General features: G+C 39.6%; 1 long non-coding RNA gene across 1 annotated transcript in view; it reads right to left on the minus strand.

Moving 5' to 3' along the window:
- The window catches only part of LOC122463905, a 114,843-nt gene that overhangs the window by 39,544 nt on the left and 50,845 nt on the right, over positions 1-24,454 (minus strand). Inside the window, exon 2 of the long non-coding RNA XR_006287638.1 lies at positions 377-493. This is a non-coding gene — a long non-coding RNA (uncharacterized LOC122463905). The remainder of the gene's footprint in view (positions 1-376; positions 494-24,454) is intronic.

A 24,454-nucleotide genomic window follows, 5' to 3' on the forward strand; every position in this document is an offset into this window, starting at 1 on the left:
GAGTGCCAACTGAAAGCTTCAGTGAAGATTTTTTTAAAGTCGATCTCCAGAGAAATGAGAAGTATTCATTTCATTTTCCCTTTTGGAATTTAATAATGCTACTGCTGTACTTTTTTAAAAAAAACTGAGAGTTTACCTTATGATTTGCAAATATTTTGTAAGCTTGAGACTAAATTCTGGACTTATCTGTAAAAAAAGAGAAAATGTAGAACAAACAAAATAGGTCTTCTGACAAAGACTTTCAGAAATAAGCTGTAGCTTTGTGCATTTACTTTTGCCATGAACAATAGTAAACGTAAGATAATTCAGCCTTTACAACCCATGTAGAAAGCTGTATCTGTCTCATTTTCAACATTAGGCAATACACGAAACCCACCTGGGGATCCTGGGAAAGCCCATTCAACCCTTGCTTTATGCTTCATTTTGTTTCTCTCCTCCCACTGCCAGGCCTACATGAACTCTGAAGGACATACAATCCTTCTAGTTTTCCCACCTGTAATGAAATATACAAGAGCAAAAGCCCTATTAGTAGAACTCAGTTACAATTGCTTTCTTAACCCGTTATGGGTGTATCAGTCATAAAATGTGGTTGCATGTTCTGTACTGCACATTATTAAGTGCACAAAAAACCTGCAAGTACTTTACTTTCTAAGCTACATTCTGTTGTCCCTACGTTGAATAACCCTAGCCCTATATGAACGAGAAAAAGCAATTGACAGGGACAGCTTGTGCCCCAATGAAATGACTTACTCTTTCCCAAACATTCAATGGAATGAGCATTTTCAACAATATTTACATATGTTGGGATATTCGGCTCTACTTTTAATGTATACAGTATTGCCATATACACACCTAAACAGTAAACAAATTGGCTTATGATATATAAAGTGCATATTCCACATTATTGTAAAATTTTATTTCCTACTATAAAATAAGGAGTAAATGAATCCTGTGTTGCATAAAGTAGTTTGTGCTCAAGTGAACTTTACTAAATACAAAGTTTCAGGAGCAGGTCTGTTTGAATCATTAACTTTTCAAAAGGCACCAGTTCCCTTCTGTCACTAATGACATGCATAACAGTTTAATGTAATGCTACTTTTAATTATCAGAGCCCTTTCTTTTAAATATCAAATTTCCCTCTCTAAATTGTCCTGAGTTCTCTTTACAGTCTCATCTGTCACTGTAAATGTCATCACTTTATTCCTCCTTTGGATGCAGTGACAGGCCCACTCTTATCCACAGCTTTATCTCTTTTTCCATCCTTTATGGTACTACAAAGATCCCTTTTTCATAGTTTACAGCTGTATCCGCTTTCCACACGTGGCAAATGATTGCCTCGGTAAAGGTATTTTCTGTTTCAATCTTGCATTTTCCCAAGGGAGAACAAAAGGGACAAGCTTTCTGGAGTTGGTTTCACTGAGAAAATTGTTTAGAATTGCCTCATTCCTCAACAGATTAACGAATGCATACAATCCCAGCTTAAGTGCTATTGTACAGCACAATTTGTCCATTATACTTTGTCCTTTCCATTTAGAAAACCCCCTCACCAATTAAAGTAATACAGCCTTCCAATACCTGCTCCCAATTAAATCTGAGCTGTATTACCTGCATTGATGCAGCTGGTCACAGATTCCTACCACTTACTAGCATTCATTAGGCCTATTCATTATAAAGGGGCTGGTGGCAGGAATTCAAGCTACTGGCTTTATTCAGGGCCCACCAAAATTATTAGCTTTCAGCACAAGGCCCCAATAAGAACAGGATTAAGTGCAGGGAGAGGGAATTCATACAGTAGCAAAATATCATTGTTTCCGCTTTGCTCAAGTCTCTTCAACCTCAGTGCATCAAGGGCATACAGTAAACGTGGAAGAGACAGTCAGTCAGGATTGAAAGATAACAGTTTTCCTTATTTCCTTTTATATAAGCCCCAGTTTTGTTTCTTGTATCTCTTTCCCCTCCCCCCCCCATCTCCTTATCCTGAGAGGAAGCAATAGGTATTGTACAAAATGATCAGACTCCTACTTACAGATGTGGCTTGATCATTAAGTGCTAAAGCTTCACTGCTGTAGGCTGGCTCAAAACTGTTTAGGAACACTGTTTGGTTTACCAAGATTAAATACACTCGCTTTCTAGCAAACATGGAGTTGCTAAAGCCTAGAAGTCTAGTACACTGTGTGAACTGTTAGAGGCATATTAAATTCACAATGTACCGTATTAGGTTATACAGCATAGTGGGGTTATGTGGGGTCAGTTTCACTAGATGCAAAACTCATTTTGCTATTTTGAATCATTTAAAATACAATAACAGCCGAGGGTTTGAGTAAAGACATACACTGTAATCAGAACTTCCAGGGTTTTCTAGGCCATGGCTATGGTGGGCAAAGGGGTCATTCCATAAGCTGTTTGGTTGCATTAAGGAGGGAGGTAAGACTTTGAGGGTAAAATTAATGTAACCTTGTCTGTGGAAGTCCCACAAAATTGTTTGGCTAATGCTGAGCCTTAGCTCTGCCCACTGTAGTGACATCATAGCCCTGGCTGCTGGATATTTCTAAGGACACAGTGACTAGGGAGATTACAAAGACATGAAAGAGAGCACTGATATTAGTAGTGACTAGGGTGCATGTAGACCCTGAAAACTCGATCTAGCCAATTTTAAGAATACTTAAAACATGCAGCTCATATCAAGATCAGTGACATATCCATATCCATAGCATTTTTAAGGTGGGGGAGGATATATATTAGTGTTTTCCTCTCAATTAACTTCTAGGCAATTTCTCAGCTAAATACATAACATCTTTGGCAATGAGCCAGACAAAACCTTAAGACCCAGTGCTACATTCTGCACTTATCCAGGCAGCTTAGAGTTTCATGCAGTGAACTGGATGAGTGCCAGTAACTCCCACCATAAACCTAGCAGTAGGAATGCTATATATTTTTTTTTAATCAAGAAACTCTACTTTACACTTCCAAGAGCACTTGAAAACTGCACTATTTTTAAAGTTCCTCTAACACAAAATAAAAGAAAGATTTAACCTGCTATTAAATTAACCCAATTAGCCATCTATTCCATGTAACCTTACACTTTTGATGGCATTAAATCAAACATGCCAATATGGCAGATTTTTTGTGATAAATTATGGAAATTACACACTGCATGCTAGATAATAATTTTTTCTAAAGCTTTTGCCCTATTCTTTCTCTCTGGAAGAAGATTATTAGAACAGAGATGTTAGAAGGACCCCTCTTCCTTTATCATGCTGGGACAAGCCAGCCATTTACATTATACAAACCAATAAGTAACAAAGATGCTATCTGTAATAAAAGTATGACATGGAGGATTGCTGGTAAGACATATTTCTATATACTGGTCCCAGTCACATGATATGGGTCATATGACGGGTGTCAGTGTCTACGCACTCCAGGGGCTACTGTTACATCCCCTCCCTCTTTCGTCTTCTTTTTGAAAATCAGATGCAGGTAAGACATGCACCAGAAACCAATGTAACCAATTAATAGCATACACAAATAGAAAAGTGTAGAAGAAAGAAGGCAGGGTATTGGACACCTGTCAGAAATTGCTGTCTCTGAATCTCAATGGCTTTCTGGTCACATGGCCTTTTCTTTTTCTCAAGACAATTTCTTCTGCAGTGGACTGGTCACTGCAGTGTATCTGATCCCTTGGATGCTGTGTTTGCTGCTGCACCTGGTGTTTCTCCATTTTCAGTGACTTCAGAAAGGGCATAAGCACTATCAATAGTATATTGGATGTCCTCAGGAAATAGTCAGTGTCCTCCTTGGTTTCGTACAGCTGTCTTCTGTGGAAGTTACTTTCAGAGATGGTTGTGACATACAACCTTGTTGCAGATGGCATACCTGCTGCTTTGGCAGGTTGCCATCCACCTGTCTGTTTCAAGTCTAACATCCTCTCCCACTTGCATTGTGGGTAGCTCTGTGCCCTAGTTGTAGTACTTCTTCTGTTCTAGTTCCCTGAAATACACGTTTCTTTTGTAACTATCAAGATTGTCTTCAACTCAAGAAGATTGTGAGATGTTAATACTAAAGTTTTTGTCCTGCTTATACGTCTCTGAACTAGTGCTCCTAAGTATTCTGAGGGGTGTTTCTACTTCCTAACAAAAATGGGGAAAGATTTCCATGAAAAGTTAAATTTTTTTAAGTGTCAAAATTTGAATATTTTGAATGTCCCACCCAACTTCAATTCTAATACTAAGTATTGAGCCCTCGAACCCATTGGGGTGCTTTCTTTCTTTTTTAAAATCTAGTTATTTTCTACTTGCACATACTTTTTAAATAGGCTATTGGACAGTGCATAGTAAGGGCTTGAAATAGTGTGCTTGAAATGATATGTCAAAAATGATTGCCAAAATGAATCACTTGTGAGCTATTATGTGTTATTAACTCTTCAGGAATCACAGAAAACTGAGCAAAGTGACATCTGAGCAGAATACTCCATAATAGATAATCATTCTTTTTAATTCAGAGATCTGTTCCAAATCTAAAGTAAGGTTGATCTGGAATATCATGTGGTTGTGTTGGGTTCCCCCCAGGGTGCCATCTGGAAATGGGGTACCACTGAGCCCCCCGACCCACCAGCCTGGACTTCCACTCACCCTGTAATGCTGTGACAAGCTGCAGACATGCTCCCAGTCTCACACTTTCACCAGCACACAGCTGTAATAACACGCAGAAGGCTTTCTGACCAGCCCCTGCATGGGAAGACAATACAGCTAGGGCACTTACCAGCTTCTCAGCTTTCTCCTTTCTGGAGAGTAAACCCAAAATTATACCGTCTTGCACTGCACAGAGAACTGTACAGCGTAAGCTCATATAATTCACCCTCTCCCTTAACGTGGAGAGAGATATGCAACAGCTTTCTGCCCCAAGTATGATTTCCACACATTGGTTTTAGACAAAACAAAAATAAGTTTATTAACTACAAAAGATAGATTTTAAGTGATTATAAGAGATAGCAAACAGATCAAAGCAGATTACCTCACAAATAAACAAAAACACAATCTAAGCTTAATATACTAAAGAGATTAGGTATGAGTAGCAAATTCTCACCCTAAATGATGATTTAAGCCAGTTGCAGAGCTTCTTAAAGGGAAAGCTGCACTTGCTTGCAGCTTAAAACCCCAGGTATTCATTTCACAGGCTAGAAATTCTTCTACCCTTGGCTCAGCCCTTTCCCCCAGTTCAGCCCTCCTTCCTCAGGTGTTCTCAGGAGTCTCTTTGGGTGGGGAATCAGTGAAGAACCATGATGATGTCACTCCCTGCCTGAAATAGCTTTTGCGTATGGTGGGAACCCTTTGTCTCCATGCTTGGTTCCCACGCCCAGTCAGTGGAAAAACACTGGTATTCCAAGATGGAGTCCAGTACCAGGTGACTTGGTCACATGCCCTTGAAGGGTCATAGCAGCAATAAATCGTAGGCTGTTTGTAGCATTCTCAGGAAGTCTCCCCGGTAGGAGATTAGCTTCTTCTAAGACCTATTGTTCTCCCTAATGGCCCATCCCAGCCAGCCATCTAGACTGATTGCATTCTGCCTAGTGGGCGTTCCCCAGATGTAAACACATTTGTAATAGATGCATAGACAATATTTCTAACTTCAGATACCAAAATGGTACATGAATACAAATAGCACAATCATATTCAGTGAATCATAACCTTTTCAATGATATCTTGAATAAAATACATCTTAGTGATACCATAATCATATCATATCTATCTCTACGAAGAATATGGGGTGTAGTGTTACAGTGGTTTCAGTGTCTCTTTTGCAGGCAGTTTCCTATAGATTCAGTGCAGATTTCACACTGGGATACTTAGTCATGGATGGCAGTATTCATGCCTGGCCAGCACAGGACATCTCAGGACATCTGTGTTTACCTCTCTCAATACTCAGACACTATGGATTATACCTTATATTTTTACCTCAAACCCAGTAGTAGTGGGGCACAATGTCCTTTATGCAGAATCCCATCACATGCAGTGATTTAATCTCTGCAGTCCCAATACATGTTGGAATAAGAAGGTCCTAGTCCCACCAAATCTATGGCTTCTTTATGCAGTGGGGCTGGAGATGGCCAGAGTGTCCTGTGCTCCACTATCTGTGGGCTGTGAAACTGTCCACAGGTAGCTGGGTGTACTTCTGTATGTCAGTGCAGCCGTCAGAGAAGACACATATCAGAGAAAGAACAGGAGTACTTGTGGCACCTTAGAGACTCACAAATTTATTTGAGCATAAGCTTTCATGAGCTACAGCTAACTTCATCGGATGCATTCAGTGGAAAATACAGTGAGGAGATTTATATACACGGAGAACACGAAACAATGGGTGTTATCATACACACTGTAAGGAGAGTGATCACTTAAGATGAGCTAAGACCAGCAGGAGAGCGGGGGGGGTGGAGTGTGGGGAAGAAAACCTTTTGTAGTGATAATCAAGGTGGGCCATTTCCAGCAGTTGACAAGAACATCTGAGGAACAGTGTGTGGGGGGGAATAAACATGGGGAAATAGTTTTACTTTGTGTAATGACCCATCCACTCCCAGTCTCTATTCAAGCCTAAGTTAATTGTATCCAGTTTGCAAATTAATTCCAATTCAGCAGTCTCTCGTTGGAGTCTGTTTTTGAAGTCCTTTTGTTGTAATATTGTGACTTTTAGGTCTGTAATCGAGTGACCAGAGAGATTGAAGTGTTCTCCGACTGGTTTATGAATGTTATAATTCTTGACATCTGATTTGTGTCCATTTATTCTTTTATGTAGAGACTGTCCAGTTTGACCAATGTACGTAAAAGAATTGGAATTAATTTGCAAACTGGATACAATTAACTTAGGCTTGAATAGAGACTGGGAGTGGATGGGTCATTACACAAAGTAAAACTATTTCCCCATGTTTATTCCCCCCCCCCCCAACTGTACCTCAGACATTCTTGTCAACTGCTGGAAATGGCCCACCTTGATTATCACTACAAAAGGTCCCCCCACCCCCCGCTCTCTTGCTGGTATTAGCTCATCTTAAGTGATCACTCTCCTCATAGTGTGTATGATAACACCCATTGTTTCATGTTCTCTGTGTATATAAATCTCCCCACTGTATTTTCCACTGAATGCATCCAATGAAGTGAGCTGTAGCTCACGAAAGCTTATGCTCAAATAAATTTGTGAGTCTCTAAGGTGCCACAAGTACTCCTTTTCTTTTTGCGAATACAGACCAACACGGCTGCTACTCTGAAACCTGACATATCAGAGCGGTTCAAAGATGGTTTCAAACTACCTTTGCTCCTCTCCTCAAACTCTCAGTTGCATTTCTAGGCTGCATCTCTTGAAAAACACAGCACATGGTCTGGCCCCAGAACTTTAAATTCTCTTCTGAAACGAACAGGGGAGTTGAGTTGCTTGAAGCAAAGCTGTGATGTGTTTGCATTGGCTTTTGTTGCTACGAGGTGCATTAATGCAGACTCTACCAATTTCTGCTTTCTTGTGACTGCAATCAACCCCCAGCTGAGAGTTCAGGAGGCTATCTTGGAGAAGACAAGAGTAGCTAGTTCCCAAGTGAGAGGAGAGATGTCACGGTTTCCTGGACAATTGGTGATTAAAAAAAATCCTTGCTCACTACTGCGGGAATCTGCTTGTCTATCTTGACACTGAGGTTTCCCACAACATAAAACATGTGTGATCTGATCCTTCAACAGAAAGTGGTGTTCAGATGGCTCACCAGTTCCTCCAAGTGTTTTTAATCTTCCTGTTAACATTATTTGTCTTTTCTGAATGGAGCTGGAGTCAACTTTTCCAGGTGTTGGAATATGCTGGTGATGGCAAAGGCTGTATCAGAAACATACAATTGAGTATCATGCACACATTGACGAAACTTGGGCCTTTGGAATCTCATGATCTCCTTAAGTGGTCTCACTTAGATGTTAAAGAGGAGGGATTCAACAAATAGCTACTTGGATGATGGTGAGCAAATGCCTGCCATGATTGTCTAGACTATGGCTAAGACTAATGAGTGGATTCATGGTAATGCTGCCCAATTCAGTCCTGCAAGGTTTTATATACGTCACCAGTATTGTACGCCCAATGCTGTTAGAGGCTAGAGAGAGGCCTAACAGTATCAGTATGGAAGGACCATTGGTTCACTGCCAGGAACTGGTCTGAATCCTGGTTTTGTAGAATGCAGGAAGCTGCCAGAGGATAGCTGAGGCTTTCTCACTTATCACAAGGGCCAAGTGATCTTAACAAGACTTCACCAGCCAGTACAGGCAGGGATCCATTTCAGAAGCAATGGGTTGAACATTTCTGAGAGATTCCAGGGCTTCACTTTGGGTAATCAGTCCAGTTTCTGCCAGCATAAATGGGTACAGCTGTATACTATAAACAAACAGTATACAGCTGTATACACATCCATACCCACACCCTATAACCCTACTACCTTCCATCTCTACTGGCCATTTGGGCCCCAAATGAAGCTGGTTATGGGAATAGTTTATAGATACGGGGTTGTTAGGCTACTGCTTGCTCCTCTTTTCTGTTCCCTGGCACTTGGCTCAGGTGGCACCAATAAAGGTCCCCCAACACCACTGTATAGCATGTAATCTTCTGGTTAGTCAGTGGAATTGGAAAAGGGACTGGAGTTACCAGGCAGAAGGTGGAGAAGAGAGTTTCATTCAAAGAGGGTTGGAGCCACTACCATAAGCTTTAAAATTGTATGCCCCCCCCTCCATTTAGCTTTTTACTTAATAATGATTGCAGGGCTCCCACCTCACTCTTCTCATTCTTTCACAGAACTTGCTTTCCTCAGTCAATGTTCCAGAATCTTCCCTCTAGATCCCATTTCTTCTTCCATCTCAGGCCCGCCGTTTTACTACCAGCCATCAAGCCTTACCTTCAATATGAATAACTGGCATACAGCTGCAGCTCCTCCCTTAGGAACGCAAGTGCAGCTTCTTTGTCAACCTGCATAGAATTTGGAGGGAGGAGGACAGGTTGCAAGAAGGAAGAATTTGGAGGAGGCACTAGGGAGTCAGTCTTTGTGCACATGGCTAAAATGCTAGCTGTAGTTGCAGCATCTCTGTAGACAGTTCTCTTAATAAAGATCCAGATTAGCTGTACAAGGATCGTGTCCTTTCATGCCATTACTCAACATGCAATACATAAAACACAGTGGCAGCGATCAGGCAAATGAGACCCGCAGCAAGGAAATGTGTGTCATTAACAGGCAAACAAAACACTATCTAGAAAAAAGAGAAAACAGGCTCCATGGAAGATCTCAGATCACCAGGAATGCTGGATTTCCAGACCAAAAATCTTGCACAAGCATGGAAATAGTGAAAGAAAGAACTGAGTCTGTATACAGAGTTGACCATTAGAGACAAAGATGAGAAAATGAGGGCAAATGTTGTTTACTATCTCATTGGGGGGAAAAGGATAAAAAGTGAGTCAGACACTGTTGCCAGGAATAACGCCCGCAAGATGAGCAACTGATAGAAGTAGCTTGAGAGTCCTGTGACCCCAGAAAAAATGAAACTGTTGAGAATATTTTTTTTAAAAAACACCAGAAAAATCAAGAAACATGAGGGAAGATACTTACATTACAGAGCTGATAACTCTCACATCCACATGTCACTTTGGCGATATAAAAGATTCTTGAATTCGAGACATGATTGTTTGTTAGATGCCTGATTCCATTTTACAAAAGAGATTTTTGAGAAAAACAGATCTAACCTTAAAGAAATGCCTCTAAATAGCAAGCGCCGCTGAAGTGTCCAGGGAAAGGCTCAAAACAATGACAGCTGCTAGTGCAGAACAAGTACACAGGCTCAACCTAAAGGAACCAAGGAAATAGGGCGGAGAGAGACTGACTGAGAATGTCGGCATCATGGTCTAGCGTACCTACTGTGGAAAGTAACACAAAAGGCAGAAAGAAAAACACCCAGCCCCTCGGCAACAGTGCAACCACTTTATGTCCCAAGTGCCACAGTTACTCCAGGAATTAAAAAAAACCCCATAACATGCAGTAATTGAGGATGCAGAGATATTCAAGAGGAAGATGTCTTCTGTGTGACTTTAGCAGATCCAAAGACTCTCAATGTGCATACATTGCAGGAGAAGGACATCAGCTATTCAACTGCCATATTTGCAACTATGCTATTAGATCAATTAATCCAGCTGGATTGTGGAGCTGGCTGCAAGGTAATCCCAGTAACAATGATAAGCAGAAATAGCCAACTGGAGAAATGTGACCAAAGTAGGTCTTGGTTAAAGTAATTTTGTATCTCACAAACACAATAATGAATCAGGAACAGGAGTTACTACCCACACAAAGCTGGATCTCTTTGGCCATTCACCAGAATAAACAATCTATGGCTGCTGCAGTAGGGGCCTATATAGCAGCTTGTGATTTAAGGGCTTGTCTACATGGTGCATTACTCCACACCAGAGAGGTATACACTGTAGTCTGCACTAGCACATCATGTACTAACTGGCCTATGTGGACCTTGCTGGCATGCACTAAAAGTTCCCTAGTGTATGTTAATGCAGTCCCGTTTCAAGTTAACCTGGGCCAATTAGTGCACAGCATGCTCATGTGGACTAAAATTTATACCCCACTGGTGCAGACTAAAGCACTGTGTAGACAAGCCCTCATACATTTCAATGGTCAAATGATTTTAATCTTTGTAGGACATTCATTCATTATCTTTTCATTCAGCACCCTTTAAGATCAATGGTTTAAGGCATCGGTTTAAGGCAACTCGCTGCATATGTGGTAATATATCGAATAAAATGAGGTGTAAATAAAACAACAGATGGTGTTGCAGAAGGAGAAAATGGGGCAAAATATTCCAAACCCCTTCACCACTAGGTTATCTCTCCTTGAACCCAGCATAAAATGAACAAGGACCAGTGAGTGCCCAGGTTCAGGTGCTCAGGGCCACAGCTGCAAAAAAATAAATAAAAAGATTCAAGCACACAGATGGTATTAAGAAAAAGGAGACTCCAAGGCCCCTTCCTTAAGCTCTTACTATAAATCCTGTTGCATATATTTTATTTGGCAGCAGGCTATTTCAGTGTATAACACTGACATTTTTCAAGTCAGTCAGTCATGATTTTGGACCCAAAAATACTGAGAAGATGACAGTGTCTTCCCCTTAATTCTTCATTCCTTATTAGTCTCTGTGATAATAAGGGGAGTTTTATTTTAATTCTTATTTTGAAAGTTTCTGAAGTGAAACAGAAGTGGAGCTTTATATTAAGAGTCACAAAAACTGATCAAGAGTTACTAATACAAAATCACTCGATTAACAAAACTTTTGCACATTGGTGATGCCATTAATAATTCTTTCACAAGTGTGGAAGCAGGTGTCATGATAATTACAATCAATAATGGCTCTATCCTCTTTGAAATGGATTATCATGGCTCCGTCCATAGTTACTGAAAGACTGCTACAGCTATTCAGATTTCTACCTGAGCATTTTTCATTCCTTAGAAAGTCTCTAAATTAGATGGATGTTATGAGTGTGCAATTTTATTTCACAGAAAAATTCAAGCCACCAAAACACCCCACAGCCTTTCTTCAGCTGCTATACCAGCCTAATTTCTGGGGTAGTGTTTATTTTGTGGTGGATTTTAGGCAGTGGCTCTTCATAAGTATGGATAATATGGAACATTTCAATCCCAACAGCACCACTCCATGGCATGCAGAAAGGAAAAGGCTCCGGTATGTAACTGTTTTGTCCACATTCCTCATCCTTTCACTCCCGCACCATAGTCTCGGAGAGGTGCTTCCCCACCCCACCCTGGATTTGGATCTGTGGCCACCAGAGTCATATTAGTCCCATAGCCTTATTTTCTTTTGTCACTGTAACAAAGGTGAGCACATTAACCCATTGCAATCACTGACCACCCAACCTATTGTAATTAAATACAAATCATGAGATAATAGTCAAACTTTTACCACCAAAAAAATTTTGTGGCTAGATATGGGATTTAATCAAAATCAAAATTCTTTGTGGGAAAATGTCAAATATAACTACATTTTCCCAATTTGTATAGGAAAATTCAAATTGAAATGCTTTGTTTCAAGCATCAACATTTCAAATGTTGAACCATTCTGATTAAAAGTTTTGAAATTTTTCATTTCCAAATAGAAATTTTTCAGAACTTTTCCTTCTGTGAAAGTTTTCAATGTTTAGACTTTTCATCCTGTTTAGGAGAGAAAACTAATGTTGAATATCAGAATTTACTGAGTGATGGGATTTCTGTTTTCTGAACAGCTCTGCAAGTCATATTGTTTGTTAGTGTGGTAAAGAAACCTATAAATGATATCAGATTTCAGTAATGTGTCACTTGTTATGACGGAGTTAATAACAGTGGATCATTTGCCAGAACACTGAAGTTCAGCTCTTGCTTCTCTGCAACATTTTTGGAGGCCAATGCTGAGTGTTATTGTAAGTTTAATATTAAACACATAGCTTATAGTCGCAATGCACTTTTAAAATAGACTATTAAATTCACAGTAATGAGGAAGCATTGTAATATATGTGAGCACAAGACAAAGGTTGCCACATTCTGTTAAAATGTTTTCCTTTTTAAATATATTGACACCCATACATTTGATAATAATTATAGTTAACACTTATATAACACAACGTCAGTGTAAGGATCATAATTCATGTCTTCAGTGTAAGGATTCGTTAAGATTATAAAGACCTTTGTATCTGCCATGTATGCAAGCAAATGTTTTTACTGCTTTTGAACATGGGGAAACTGAGGCAAAGAGCCATGTTGATTTGCCAAAGCCCACACAGCACCTCAGTACCAGTGACAGAACTAGAACTCAGGAATTCCTGGATCCCACCCCTGAACTACCCTCTGAGTCAGCAGTCCTGAACCACTGCCCCAGCCAGGTGTTAGAACTAAACCGCTGGTGTTGCCATTCAATGGCATTATAACATTCCAAAGAACCCCACTGCCAAGCAATTGCCAAATACAGTTGCTTCTGATCATTAGAGGGCAAATGAAGCATTTTGCAAGTGGAGGGGGTTTAGGTTTTGCCGAGAGTAAACTGTTCTCTTTCTAACCTGAAAGCGGCATAACATTGCTATGCATGGTTAGTTTCCACATTCTCCATCACAACTGGCTGCATTTTAAGTGATGGATGAAGGGATTTCAGTACACTTTGCCACAGCCAGACTCTGGTTTATTACCTAAATTGGCTGTGCAGCAGGCCTGTTGATAGTTGACTCACTGCTTGGGAGGAGGAGACAGAAAAAGGGTCCTTTATGGCTGCTACAGAAATGAAGATTTGTAAGTAAATTATGCAAATGAGCTAGCTTTCCTCCCAGCAGCTCTCAACATATGCTCGACTCCTACGCCTTCTACTGGGGAGTCACTACAGGTAGACCTGGTCAGAAAACTGATTTGCCATCCCACAAAACAAACAAACAAACAAACCCAAAAAACAAAACAAACAAACAAAAACACCAAACCATCCTGAATCTGGACAAAAAGCCAAAAATTCTAATCTTTTTGCAGAATGAAATTGCCCTAAAAATGGTTTTGGGTCAATCAAAACATTTTGTTTTGATCAAATCAAAATATTTCATTTTGATTTTGACCATTTTTTAAAAAGGTGTTATATACAGCTTAAGCAAATTTTGTGGTTTGGAAATGAAAAATGGAAGCTTTGCATTCCAAAAAATTGAAACGGGACATACTGAATTATTCAAAATGTTTTTTTCCAAATTTTTTCAAAACTAAATTTTGTCAAAATTGATCCAATTTCACACACACACACACACAGACACACACACACACGTTTGTTAAAATGACATTTTTCCGATGGAAAATATTTTTTCTAGGAACACTTCAACCAGCTCTAACTGCAGCCAAATTGTACTCTGTGAAAAGTGGAATGGCATTCTGGTCTTTTGTCTTGGTGGTGGTGGTGACACAGAGGGATAGTGGTGTCCTCTCTGCAGCTTCTTCTCCCAGTCACTTGTACCAGGGGTCCTGGTTAAGAACCCTGGCTCAAAGCACCATGTTGAGGCTATTAATCTGGCAGACCATTTTAGGCTTCATAATCCATTCAGTTACTTCAGCTGTGAGGCCTCCGTTCCGCTTGGATTGTGGGAAGACACTGCCTCCCTCAGCCAGGGCCAGCTCTAGGTGTTTTGCTGCCCCAAGCTCAGGCGGGGCTGGGGCTTGCAGGCGGCGCTGGAAGAGGAGGGAGTGATGTCACCTTCTCCCAGCACCTTCATGGGCTTTACCCCCTCCCCCACCCGGCAGCGCAGAGACGCCCCGAGATAAGGGGTGGCACAAGGCAGCGCTGCAGCCAGTGCATAGATGAGGCGGTGCAGCCCCGGCTCCCCGGCAGGACTCGCCCTCTCCTCCCCAGGTAGCGGCTGGGCCCTGGCAGCTCAGCATCCCGGGGCTAGGGCTTCCCCTTCCCGCTGTGGCCGGGGGCACGGCGCCCTCACCCCGTCTAAGTGGCGCAGCTCCGAGAGCACAACTGCCCCGAAAAAAAGGCTGGCCGGAATGCTGCCCCTGGAAATGGGCCGCCCCAAGCACCTGCTTGCTTTCCTGGTGCCTAGAGCCAGTCCTGCCCTCAGCATATAAATGCTATATATTGAAGTCAGGCTCAGAAGAGTTATGTTCCTGGAGATCCTTCCCCAATAGCAAGGATTCCTGACTATGCAGTTCCCTGTTGCAGGCACTGCTGATGCCAGTATGTGGACCATAGTTCATTCCAGGCCATTGGGCTTTTTCAAGGAACAAGTTGTTGCTTAACATGAGTAAAGCTGGCAGAATCTGATCCAGAGAGTTTTCCCACTTGGATCCTTTGGAATGAAAGCTGCCCTGTGCATTTAAGATATTGTTAATAATATATTCTCTGTGTGTGTGTGTGTGTGTGTGTGTGTGATTAGAGCTGATGCATCTGAAAGCAGAAACAGGATGAATGTGATCCAATTTACATTTTAAATATATCAAAATTTTTAAATGTAAAACAATGCACATTAAGGAAAAATGTCAAAGCAATTCATAATATAAAACCTGTTTAAACGTTGCAAGATACACCGATCATATCGAGTTGTTACTCTTTCAACATTGCATTGATTGCCAATTTTATAAATTCTCATTTCATATTAATATTCAGTGCTCATATTGCATGTGGACACTATGTGAACATGAATGTTCACATTGTCATATTGTTATGACAATAGGGTTCATTTTTTATAACTTCCATAAATTTTCTGTGAAGCTATAAACTAGCTTTATCACTGGCATCGTAATTTTCAGAAATGCATTAAATATGTTGTGTAGAGTGTATCAACATAAAAGAACAAAGGGACTATCTAATTGTGTTTGTTTATGTTATGATATATGTATATAGCTATTTAGTATGGTATGTTTTATGATTCCTGAGATGCACTCATAAGAAAATGCTTTAAAAGAATATAAGAATGTATATTGGTTAATGAATTTAAACAGGTGAGAAATTGCAAACAACAATCATATGAACAGGGTTCTGTGTCAGTACAGTAGAACTGACACAAGAGTTAATTGAGTGAACTGTTAGACTTTTGCATTTGGTTAAGTAATCATGATAATATTTGATTACAGAATGCTGCAGACAAGGTTCTGTTGTTTTATAGGATGAGATACCACCTTCAGCCTTTCTGAACAATCTACCGTAATCAATGCATACAACCTAGCTACTGGCTGATCATCAAATAGTCCTATTCTTTCAAAAATTTACTTTTTTCCAGGAGGCAATTGGCAGTACCAGTGGGATAAGTTGTACACACTTTGCTTTTAGAATTTTGTCACCTAATGCACAGGGAAATACTTTAAAATTTAATGTTCTACTTGCTAGTTCATAGCATGTAGAATTCCTGCTCAAGCAATGCCTTGAGAGAGAGAGAAAGAGATGCTAGTATGTCATTCCTTGTGCAAGATAAATGAAAGAAACCTCCAGGGATTTTGGCAAGATGTTGCTGTCTAGGTACCAGCATGGATAGTTCAGACATCCATTTACTGGAAGTTCAGACACCACAAAAGGGCTGTAATTCACTAGACAACAATTTTCCTTGTAATCAGTGGGATCTTACCTAGGACATCAGTGCAGTAAAGTGGGGACATTTTACATGATCCTTCAGATTGTTTTGGTGACATAATTTTCTTGGGCCTGTGTAATTATGTCTCCAATTATCAACTGGGTTATGGCCTGTCATTTTTTCAGTGACAGTCACAAAGAGATAAACTATAGCATTGTTATTCACACTAGGTAAATATTATACATAGAAAATAAATTCAATTAGTTTGGGTTGACTACCAAGCAATCCTAGCAGTGGCTTTCACTGATCTTTTGGCAGTAAACAATTTAGTTAGCCAGCAGTGATCACTCCTTACAATATATGGTCATCTCTGCAGGTAGTTACAGAAATGTTGTACTCTCCAATAGCAGGCCAATTTTTTCCTCTTTGTGACTCCTTTCTCTCAATGTCATTTACGACCCATGAGGCAAATGAAAGTGTAGTTCCTTCACCATTATTACCTAGCTGAGTAAGTACTCAATCCATTTTCACTCACATCTGGACTGAATACTATTTTGCTGTCAGCATTAAATCCATTTAGGATTCAAATAAGCATGATATCCTGTCTGGCCTATGGAAAACTTTTGGCAAATGACATCCCATTTTTACTAGTGATTTCTTTTACAATTTCTTCTTAACAATGTTTTGTTTGGGACAAAGTGACCCACACCTTTCCAGTAATATTCACAGATGCCCATGTATGAGTGTAGCTCATCTTTTCAATCTACAACAGATGTTTTCTCAAAGTCAGGTTTTGGTTTGGTTTATTGCACTGTAACAAGTCATCTAAACTATGTGACAGAGTGTACACCAAATTGGTAGTTTTCACCTATGACAGTGAGTGCATGATGCTTCATCATCTGTAGTATCTTTTTTAAAGTTGCATTATGTTATTCTTAAGTTGTTCCATCACCTTGAAAATTCTGTGCTTCATGATTTGGAATAGAGAGGCAGATGAAATATGGTAATTACAAAGGGCATACATATGCATCTGGACAATCCTTCAGATGTTACAAATGCTGTGCACTTTCAATACTTCAGTCAAAGTTATTTGATGATATACAGATGATAGTCCAATATAGTGAACACATTAGTAGTTTTCAGGCTGGTTACTTTTATTTTGGAGGGGCAGGGGGCTATTCCAGCAGTAATTTATGACACTGATGGCAGCAGCAAAGCTGCATTGGCCAGTTAGTGAGGGAGGAGGTGGAGGAATGTGAATCCAACGGTCCTTCCATTCCCTCCCCGTTCCTCTCCAGGTTGGGAAGATGCTCTGTTTCCTCCTTTGTAGCTGGACCCATTATCCAAGTAGCCAGCATAGGTGTTAAAATGGGATTCGTGTTCCCTCTTATGCCTTTGTTAAGGTGTATAGTCCAAGCAACAACCTAGCCTTCATTCTGTAATATTTTTGTCAACTTGTGCATTTGGGATTTGTTACTTAACATAATTCCTGTTGAATGTGTAGGAGACACTGATGTTGTATCTTTACTGGATGCTTCAGTTCTTTTAAGTAGTTCAACAGTCTAAGCAAGGATTAAATCATTCTCTACTAGTAAGAACTCTCTACCATTGGAATTATTTTACTTTTCAATTGTGATCTGATCACAAATACTTTTCTCATATAACCTGTCCAAATTACATGCAGACACTAATTCACATAAAGCAATTCTCTAGCAGTTGGTTCTCCAGAATTTTGGCTTTCCAATGGAAATAGCAACATTCTGCCACAACATAAGACCAAAATGCTCATGAAGAGCAAGAAATGCTTTATCCAGGCTTGTTAAAACAGGTGGAACATGTGGCATGGCAGGTAAGTTGTAAAATGCCTTTGTCCTTCAGTGAAGAAAAAGTGCTTTTGTCCTGCTGAAATGAAATCACTGTTGATCACCGTTGCAAGTGATTTCTATTGCCCTCTTCCTGACGTCACACACGTCGCTCTCACATCCTCATCCTTGGTAACTTCAATTTCCATATTCGCGTCCTGTCTGATTCTCTAGGCTCAACCTTTCTTTCACCTCTTTTTCCCCCTGCAACTTCAGATCCATTCTCCCCACTCACCAAAATGGCCAGTTATTTCATCTGCTCTTCATCAAGGACTCTCCCCCTCTACTCTCCCCATTGCTGAATTCCCTCCTCTGACCACATCATCACTCACCCGTTCTTTGTTCTTCTTTCAGATTGTAGGCTCTCTGGGACATAGCCTGTGCCTTCTGTGTTTGTAGACCTTCCTGTACAATGGGGCCTCACTCTTGCTTAGGACTTTTGGAATATAAACATTTAATAGCAATTCACACAATGTAACTTCCACTGGTAATGAACTAGCTGGCTCTTTAGCATGGAAGTGAGGAAAAAATGCAGGTAAAGTATTGGTCGCTGGGTTAATTTTCTGTAGAAAGATGTAAAAGCAGCTAGACAAAAGCAGGAGAGGTTGTCATTGCTGGAAATGTTGTATTGACAAAGCAAATAAGTAGTCTATAATAATCTAATGAGATTAGATTGCATTCTTTACTCAAAGAAACCTCACAAAAATATAGCTCTCCAGTGCCTGGTTATTTTCTTTTGCCTGTATCCGAATCCATTCCCCAAGCACTCTTTGATGGTCTCCATTACTACGTGACATTATGTGTTGTAGTACCATTTTGGCTCCATGTCTGAGGAAGGTGTACATCATGAATTTGGCAAAAGGGGTGATGTGTGTGCACAAAGTCAGAGACCCCAAGGGGAAATCCAAGTGTCAATACTGTATGCAGATTGATGAGTGCAATGGGTTGGTGCAGAAACCCAAACCAGTAAAAATTCTGGCTGCTCAATTACCAAATCTTGCCAGGCCTTTTAGCAACTGCTGTAACTAAAAGTGTTCTAGATCAACAGATTTTAAAGCCTGAAGTGAGTGTCAGAGGCTAGTATGACCTCCTGAATAAGACAGGCCATAAAATTTCACCCCAGTTCCCCTGCTTAAAACCACTGATCCCCACCTGAGTCCATCAAGCATTTATGTCTTTGTTGTGCAGATACAAAATAGTGAGGCGCTCGTGGAATGTTGCCAGGCTGCAAATTCGCAGTTCTAATTTCAGGCCTTCAGTGATTATAGCTGTCTAGATGTGACATCTGAATCTTGGTGAAGATGAGGGACAGAATATGGAGGATGATCTACCATCTGATTTGGATGAGGAGCTTGATAGAAGTGTCTCCTCAGATCCTAAGCCACCAGCTCCTATTCAGTTCCAAAATCGAAGTACAGAGAAGATGGCTTCTGATGCACATCAATTCCAGTCCTTTTACACGAGGGCTGTGCTCTAGCTTCTGACTCAGTAGGGTATGTGGTCTTGAGCCAATCTATTGCATTAGCCCAATGAAGTGCCATAGATCTAACACTAGTGATTGCTCACTCAGTGCCTTCATTGTTGTTGCTGATGATACTTGACATTGTATCCAAGCTCCAGTTTTGCACCAAATTTGTCAGCAGCAAAGCCATGGGGTGGAGCTCGTTCTCAGACCTGAAACAATCAGATCCAAATGACTCCTCAAAGCTGTGCTTACTAAAGCCATAACATCTAGGTGCCTCCTTAGGACTCATCATTAGCACCAAGATAAAACATAATAAAGTTATCTACTCAGAGGAAAGTATTTTAAAGATTTGTCAACAAGTGAAACACTATCCCCCACCCCCAGTCCCAAAAACTCAGGGATACAGGGCAGTATCCCTCTTCATAAATGTGGTCATGGTGTTATGGAAGTGTGGTGACACCTACCACCTCCAAGGGCTAGCTGCTTTCAACAGTTCTGTTTGCATGCGATACAGCACATGGAAGCCAAAAGAAGGGACCTGAGGATGCAATTTAATTCAGGGAACCATTCCTAGGTACAACAGAAAGGCAAGCATGATTCGTGCCGGTAACAAACAAGAGAGCATCTGTGGGTGAGATTACTCTATCCTTAGTCACAGTAAGTATCACTTCACTCTGTGAGCAGTCCCACTGAAATCAGGGGGCTATATGTGCAGCCAGAGACTGTCCCTGTGAGTGACCTTGGCAAACTCTGGTCCTGCATTACATCAGCATTAGTGATGTAATGTGTAACTCTAACAATGTCAATCAAGCACAAGACTATGATTACATATTGTGATATTTGTCCCTCTGTCAAAAAAAAATATCTTGGACTATCCTTCGCAGATTCAACATTTACCCACACACTATTTACTCTGGCTATTTTTAAAGTGTTCTGCACAAGAATGAAAGAAGTACAAATAACTGAAAAGTACAATGAGATATGGATTTCTGAAAATAATTTTGGGCCATTCAGTCCAGCTGTGCATTTCTTTCACTGGTTCCTACACACAAGTTGTCAATTATGTGAGCAGACATGATTCCGGGAAACATTTAAACAAGATAAGTTTTCTTCAAACCTCTCAATATCATTTACATACAGTTCTGGTCCTTTGTATTAGCTTGGCTTCCTTTGAGACTGAAATGAATAATTTTTACTACAGCTATATATTTGTAGCTGGTAAAATGGTGATGAGTTGAGAAAATGGACAAAAATGATGTACCGGTATGTATATTCTAATTGCATACAAATGGCAACTGTACGTTATGGTTCTAACTGACATGCTAGTAAACAGCCAAAATACCAGTTTTAACCCAAATGTCTTGCAGTGGTTTACAGATCTTTCTCCCCTCCCCCTTTTAAAATATGTGCTGCCATAAAATTTTGCCAGTGTGTTTCCTTAAATCTTGCCTCCCCCTGCTGGTTGTGCAAAATGGAATGTATATAGAATGAGTAAAAACACTTCATAGAAGATTGATGACACCCATGCTAACAAATCAAGGTCACAATCCTGCAACTGGATTATTGTGGTCAGATCTCCGTATCTGCACAGAGACCCTTTGACTTCAGTAGAACTCCACCTGAACACAGAGTCTGTCTGCACAGATCCAGTTGCAGGAGCAGAGTCTAGGAAACTACATATATACATTGAAGTCTCATTTGAATCTGGACACACCTAAATTGACTTTACATTTTTCCTTAAGTTCAAAACCATGGTGTGATGAAATCTGAACACAAAAGATATACAACATTCCCACGGTCTACACACATCTTGGTAAAGTTAAAAACGCACATTGGAAGAGCACTATGTTAGATTCCACATCCAACAAATCATCACTGAATGACTCAATATATAGTGAAAAAATGCATTGCACTGTAAGTTAGTATATTTAGTAAGTTATGAAAAATATATTGAGCAACCAGCATTTTATTCTTGTAAAATCTTAATTGCCCTTCAATATGATAGTTGTATTTATATCCCATTTTCACCGATTTGTTTTGTGTCCTTTATGTTTACAGAATGACTACATTAATGATGAAAATGTTTTGCTAAATCAAACATATATGAACCACAGGAACTATAATTTTCAGAACTAGGTCTACATGGGCTGCAATTTACATTAAATTGCTATGTTTTGGTTAAATGGCACCTTAGTTCCCAAGCAAGTCTTTGAATAGTTGTTTCTTTAATTATTATTTAATTTTGTGGTTATGACTGGTTTTCATTTAAAGAGGGTACTACTGACAAATTCAATTAAATGAAAATAGAGGACTTAATGGTCCATGCTAATGATTCATTTCATACATAATATTTTATCATTTTCTGTGCAAATTTGTAATGAGTGCTTAGCTTGTATTAATAAATGCTTACATTTAGGCTATATAAAGTATCATGATTGAAATACTTTGCAAATATTTGTTTATACATGCTTTAAAAACAAGTAACTGTTTTCTTGCAAATAGTTTTATGAGCATATATTTTTTACAAAAACTGATACCTTGGCACTGAGAAAGAATAATAGAGAGATTTAATGAAAAATCCCTGGGAATATTTTAATAGACTATGATATGCCTCTGGTATATTCAGGAAAGCAAACTTTCAATAATTATGACAATTCTTTCAACAAATGATCTGATTTTGGAACTTTGAATGAAGAAAAAAAAGTATGGAATATTGCCTTTCCAGATATTTAAACTGACCAAATGATCTCTCTGTTGCACTGTGGAGACTGAAATTCTGGTTTATTTTGTTTTAAAAACAGATGTTAAGTCTTTTCAATAAATACCTGTTACACGTGGTTGGCATTTTTTGTCATTGTTAATGAAGATCTACTATCTTCCAAAGTGAATGGTAGTTGTGACCCTAAGTATTTATGTGCTTTTGAAGTCTCATCCAGAATCTTCCCTACTTGAGTTTCAATCCATTATGCTTGCTGATATTCTGGAGGTGCTAAAGGATGTATGGATTGCAACCTGTTGGTTAGATTCAGGCCCCTGAAATTCAGCAGGGAAATATTGAGGCTATTATTGGAGATTATTGTCAATGCCTTCTTATGGAGAATGATAAAGTGCCAGCTTTCTTAAAGAAGGAATTATTACATTCTTACTCAGGAAACCAGCTCTTGACATTGATAGTATCTCTAAGTATCACTCATTTTAAAAATGCCTATTTCGGGGGACTTTCCATTGACAAGGTTATTGCAAAAGAACTTTCCAGGTCTTTTTAACCCGAGTGAATCTGGTTTTAAATTTCCTTACAGTATGGCACTGCACTGATAATATTGGTTGATTTTCTCCCAGTCACATGTGAAGATCAGGTGTTCATGCTTATTTTAGATCTATTAGGTACATTTGACCAACCAGTGATGGTGACATTTTTGCAGACTTTTGCAAGGTCCAAAGGAACTTTTTGCAAGGGTTGTTTACGTGGCTCACAAATTGTTGTATTTGATACTTGGTCATCTACCCTTGCAGTTTTCTCATGCAGAATTCTTCAAGGCCCCATGCCTTGTCACAGTAGAGCTGGCTGGAAAATGAGATTTTGTTCACTGGAATTTTTTTAAATTTTTGTCTAACTTTTTTGGTTTTTAGATGAAGAATGAAAAATTTTAGATTTCAATTTTTTGAAAAATTGAACATTGAATTTTTTTGAAGAAAACAGACACTTTTCATGAAAAATTTGTTTAGTCAAAACCCTAATTTCCATAAACAAATTTTAATGGAAAATATTCAATCAGCCCTATGTCATACCTTGTATTCATCTTGTACATGGGAATGTACAACCACCATGACACCCTTTTCAGAGTCTTTTTCAGTCACTGCTTCCCAGAATCGACTCCCCCAACCTATAAGAGTACCCTACATTCTTAGTTCCTAGATGTGTATATTTACATTTAGCCTCATTAAAATGCTTGTCGTTGCCTTGCACCTAGCTTATCAAGTAATCTCTGTATTCAGTGACCTGTACTCTTCATTATTTACCATTCCAATTTTTGTACCATCTGCAAACTTTATCTGTGATGATTTTATAATTTCTTCCAGGTCATTAATAAAGTGTTAAATAACATCAGACTAAGAATCGATCCTTGAGGGATCCCACTAGAAACACACCCATTTGATGATAATTCCCTGTTTACAATTACATTTTTAAACATATCAGTTAGTCAGATTTTAATCCATTTAATGTGTGCCATGTTAATTTTATATATTTATAGTTTTTTAATTGAAACATCATGCAGTACGAACTCAAATGCCTTACAGGAGTCTATTATACTAACACTAATATATTTATCAAGCCAACTTGTAATCTCATAAAAAAATCATGTTACTTTGACAGGATCTATCTTCCATAAACTCATGTTGACTTACATTAATTATATTACTTCCTTCAATTCTTTATTAATCTAGTCTTGCATCACATAGGCGCCAACTTCTCCTGGCACTGGTGGGTGCTCGCTCCCCCTGCCCAACTCCACCCCTTCCTCACCCCTGCCCCGCCCCATTCCAATCCCTTCCCCAAAGTCTCACCCCAAATCTGCCCTCACCCTGCCCCTATTGGATTTCTTCTCCAAATCCCGGCCCCGGCCCCACCTCCTCCCCCATCCTTCCCACAGCTTGTTAGACTGCGAAACTACCCGGGTCATTCCATTTACCCTTTTTAAATATAGGCAGAACATTAGCTTTCTTCCACTGTTCTGGAACTACCCAAAACTTATTAAAATCAATATTAATGGTCCAGTGTACTCCTCAGCCTGCTCTTTTAAAACTCATGCATGCAAGGTATCTGGACCTGAGGGTTTTAAAATATCTAACTTTAGTAACTGATGCTTAACATCCTCCTGCAATACTAGTGAAAAGGCAATAATGGTACCATCATATGTTATGACTACATCATCTATTTTTTCCCAAACACAGAACAGATATATTTATTGAACACTTCTGGCTTTTCTGCATTACTATTGATGATTCTATCATTTCCATCTAATAATGGACCAATATCATTTTTAGAATT

Source organism: Chelonia mydas, chromosome 1 (genome assembly GCF_015237465.2).
Source record: "Chelonia mydas isolate rCheMyd1 chromosome 1, rCheMyd1.pri.v2, whole genome shotgun sequence".
Lineage (NCBI taxonomy): Eukaryota > Metazoa > Chordata > Testudines > Cheloniidae > Chelonia > Chelonia mydas.